Source organism: Triticum dicoccoides, chromosome 3B (assembly GCF_002162155.2).
Source record: "Triticum dicoccoides isolate Atlit2015 ecotype Zavitan chromosome 3B, WEW_v2.0, whole genome shotgun sequence".
NCBI classification, from domain to species: Eukaryota; Viridiplantae; Streptophyta; class Magnoliopsida; order Poales; family Poaceae; genus Triticum; species Triticum dicoccoides.
The window spans coordinates 533,225,849-533,230,777 of NC_041385.1; positions in this window are offsets into that span (position 1 = coordinate 533,225,849).

Sequence of the window (4,929 nt, forward strand, 5' to 3'; positions counted from 1 at the left end):
AGGATTGGAGTTCTAAGTTGTCTTTTCTGCTTACTTGGCAATTATTAGGGTTACCTTTTGGGACTTTATCTCGGGCCTTTTTGAAATGCATAGGATTTGTATATGGCATTAAAAAATTCTTTGTCCTTCGCAATTCATCTTAATAGTACAGTTTCCCTAGTAAATGAAAATAGATAAATAAATGACAAAATATAAAGTTATTGTCTTCTTTTATCCTTTTTGCTTGGAGGGCCTCCGACCACATTTACTTCAGGCTGATAACTTGTTCATATACTTATGAGTATAATTTCTCCCCTAATCAATCATCATTATTACCGAGACACACTTAGTGGATAAAGATGTCCTTCCGGTTCTAAAATCCCTAAAACAATATGGTCAATTGTGCTAGGTTTTGTTTGGACAGAAGAACATTCTGTTGGGTTGGATGTGTTGTCCAAATTGTTTGTGGACTTGTCGTGTTCTCAAAATCATGGTGATGAGAAAAAATTTTGTGGTGAAAAATGTTATTTGACAACTTACATTTTTTAATAATATTTGACAACTTAGCTGGGTGTGTGGATAAATATAAAATATATGTAATGTCTTATGAGTTCTAAAGACTTGTTGTTTTGTTATTGGACAACTTACCTTTTTTAGAATATTTGACAACTTAGTTGTGTGTGTGGCTAAGCACAAAATGTATGAAAGGCCTTATAATCTGATCAAATCGACCGCCTCAGTAGTCGTTGGATGGCGCGCAGGACACCCATCTACTCTCTCATGCGCTAGTCGCCTAGCTGCACCCCAACTGTTTTGCAACATGGATCGTCTTGTAGTCACGGGGCTTTGCAACACGAGACGTGTGGCGCTCCTGTAGAACTGTTTTCTACCATTACACAAAGATGATATTGCGGTGACCACTCCAAAATACTAGTGGTGTTGCAAACACTCCCCCCCCCATCTGCAATAGAGGATAGGTTCTAAGCGACCGAGGTAGCGATGAGGCAGCGACACAACATGGTTGGTTGGTGATGATGGAAGGGAGAGGGAGAGTGCATCCCATGGAGGAGAGTCGGGAGAGGATAGATAGAGGGAAATTGCATCCATGGCTGAGGGGAAAAGGTAGAAGACGAGAAGGGGACCACATCGGGGAAGAAGGAAAGGATAGCCGCAATGTGTGGATAAGGGAGAAGAGAGAGATAGGCAATGCATGGGCTTCCGAGGGGCATGGCACATATAGGAGGCGTCCGTCGCGGACCGCAACAAGCACCATGTTGGGCACATGTGTTTGCAACAAGGTCCATGTTTGCAAACCGGGTAATCAATTCGTATTGTGTTGCGTTGTAACATCCCAAATTTCCAATTTGGAATGTTATACATTAGATCATCGTTGCATATCACATTTTATTGCATTTTTTTGGTTGATCCTAGAAATTCTAAGCAACTCAAGGACCCACGGAGAGAGTTGGGGATTTCGTTATTTTCATATTTGAGTTTTCTCAAATTTTGAAAAGAGGATCATTTGGTTTTAATTCTTTTTCTCTCCGAATATTTCCAATAAAAAAAAGAGAGGATAAAATGACTTCTCCAAAATAAAGAAATATTAGAGGAAAAATATTAAAATCAAATAAGAATTTTATTCAGAGTTTTATTGCTATTTTATTTGAATTAGAAAAAAATGCATTTTTAAAAATTGCATTAGAGGCCCAAATAAATTTTCACCTTGGCTGATATATTTTTAGAGGACGGGGAAAATTTATTTTAGGAGTTTTGGAGTCCGTTTAGTATTTCTTTTATTTGTTTTTCTGCGCGTTGGTATTATTAAAAAAAGTCAACCACCTTACCGGGCCGTATCCGCCCAGGACTCCGACCCGGCCGACCTTTATAGGCCGAGGCCCCGAGCCGCCCCCGCCCAAGCCGCCCCGCCCTGCAAACCCTAGCCGCCAGCGCCGCCGACACCGCCGCCCGTCCCGCGCGCCGCCGCCCGCGGTCGTCCCGCCGCCCGCCGGAGCCGCCCGCCGCTGCCGGAGAAACCTCCGCCACCGCCGTCACGATCGCCTAGGTAGCCGCCGTTTTTTTAAAACCGATCGGTTTTGTTTTAGAAAACCCTAGATCCGTTTTTTCTGTTAGATCGGTTTGTTTTTTCGGTTTAGCTAAATAGCGGATGTTCGTCCATACGTTCGTTTTAAGGAACGATGTTCACCCATTAGCCGCAGACAGCGAACGTTCGTTCGTTAGCCTGTTCGCCAGTTTTTCTTTTTCCAGGGTTTTCCGCGATTATTTTCGATCGTGATTTCTGCCCTGATCTTCGTTCTAGTTTATCTTTTCGCTCGTTTATCGGAATCAGGCGATTCAAGCGCCTAGATCTTCGCCTAGAAGCCCTCTTTATGTTTAAACAACTTGAAAAAGATTTTGGCACTGTAAAATTTGACTTTAGTTCAGATTAGTAAATGGATCTTGTTTCTTTCGCTGTTTGAATTTCGTTGCTCCGTTCGATTTGATTCGTTTTGCAAACCGAAGTTTTCAGTTGAACTTTCTGGTTAGATCTCTTATTTGAGTTTTACCCGTGCTTCTAGTTAAGTGCTTATTGTATGCTATTGTTTGTTTGCGATAGAGTACCCGGAGTGCGAAGCGTGCTACTACGAGTCTCTAGGTTTTGCGGATCATCAGCAAGGCAAGTAACACTTTGATCATACTTCTTTACTACCCAGTTTTTATTGCATTAGATCAACCCTCAAACATTGCATGGTTAGGATCTGTTTAACATGTGGGTTTTGGGAAGTAGATGATGAGGTAGAACCTATTGCCCTGTTTATTATCAAACCTTTGGGAGTTACTTTTACGTGATGCTTATATTGCTACGCTATGCTCGTAGACGTGGTTTGGGTGAGTGTATCCATGACAGATGTGAGTATTGTTAATTAATGGTTAACTTAAGGTGGCTACTTAAATACACATCTGGGTGGATTGCTTGAGGCACCCTAGAGTACCCAGTGGTTGTCAGGGCACCTGGAGAATCCAGTGTTGTCCTAGGATATCCCGGAGTACTCATGTGATCATCCTACGGTTCACCATCCAGGCTCAAAGGGATCATAAGATTATTCATGTTGGAAACTTCCGTGTGCAGCCACAAGCCAATATGGGCTCTGGCATAGTTGAGTAAGTTGCGTGAAGCTCTTAAAGAGGTAGACTAGCAGATGTAGTGGGTTGTAGGTGGTACTGTCTACCCGGAGTAGAGAGTTAATGCTTCAGAAAGACTGTGTCTCGAATCTCCGACCATGGATGTATTCGAGTCTTGTGGGGAAAAATGTGCAAACCTCTGCAGAGTGTATAAACTAATTATGGTTAGCCGTGTCCCCGGTTATGGACATATTGAGTATCTAGTTCTTGGATTATCATGTTTATCTCATCACTCTAAATTAATTTGATTAGGTTTAATGATGATGTTTAATTGGGATTGAGTTGGAGGAACCTTCTCAATGTTTAACAACCACCGTGATAGTTAAATAAAATTTATTCCTTTGTTGTAGGAAAAAATTGGCTTTATGCAAACCTATTAACCATATAGCTTTCCACCAGCCATATATGCATGTAGTGATAGCATTTATTCTGTTCATTACTCTATGTGTTACATTGCCAGCATATTCCATGTGCTGACCCGTTTCGGGCTGCAACATTTCATGTTGCAGACTTTTCAGACGATGAGTAAGGTGCCATAGGTCGTTGTCGTTCACTCAGCTATGCCGTTGGAGTTGATGGACTGCTTTATCTTCCAAGCCTTCCGTTGTTATCGTTTTTAGATGGCCTTAAGCCATATTATTGTAATAAGTTCTCTTTTGAGACATTCAATGTAATAAGTGTGTGATTGAAACTCTGTTATAAATCCTCGAGTACTGTGCATGTTAGCATTACCGATCTAGGGATGACACTAATGCACAAAGACTAGACTGTTTGAGGTCTGGTCGCTACATGCGCTATGATTAAAATTGGATTGAAAGATGTGTCGAGCCATTGTAAATAATATTATATATAATGTACCCAACATGGTTGAGGGGAGAGTGCGCCCCATGGAGGAGAGTCGGGAAAGGATAGAGAGAGGGGAAGTGTGTCCATGGCTGGGGGTAAAAGGTAGGAGACGAGAAGGGTACCACGTCGAGGAAGAAAGGAAAGGAATGGCCGCAGTGTCTGGATAAGGGAGAAGAGAGAGATGGTCAATGCGTGGGCTTCACGGGGGGACGCAATGGCGGAGCTATGTGTGCTCCTGGGGTGGATGTGGCCCCCCAGCCTTGGCAAAAAGTGTGAAGGAAAAATTTTTAGAGGGCGTAGATGAGTATAAATTTAGTATTTGGCCCCCTCATGTCTGGATGTTTTTTCATTTGCCCCCCCTGAACTTCCCCCCTACCACGGCACACATAGGAGGTGTCCGACACAGACCGCAACAAGCACCATGTTGGGCCTGTGTGCTTGCAACAAGGTCCATGTTTGCAAACAAATGGTCAATCGGTGTTGTGCTGCGCTATGATTAACATTGGATCAAAAGATGTGCCAAACCATTGTAAATAATATTATATCCCAAATGATAAGTGACACATGTGTGGCACGAAACACTCCGATCCTGATGGTTTTGACAACTAAAGTTGCCATCCCAAACGAAAAAAAACCCAGAAAAAACTAAACATGTCATCTAATTAAACAGAAGTTGTCATGCTTGACAACTAAAGTTTCCATCCTCGTGTCACTAAACTTGCCACAATAAACGTTCGGAGTTGCCATGTGCTTGTGCCATATATGTGGCACTTATCAGGATCCTATATCTAATGTGTGTATCACATATGTCATAGTATATTTTCGACAGTTGTCCATGATTTTGCAATTTCACTGTTGCGTCTTCTTGATCCGCTCGGTTTCTCTTCATCTACACCTACCAATAAAGTACCGAACGCGCTTACG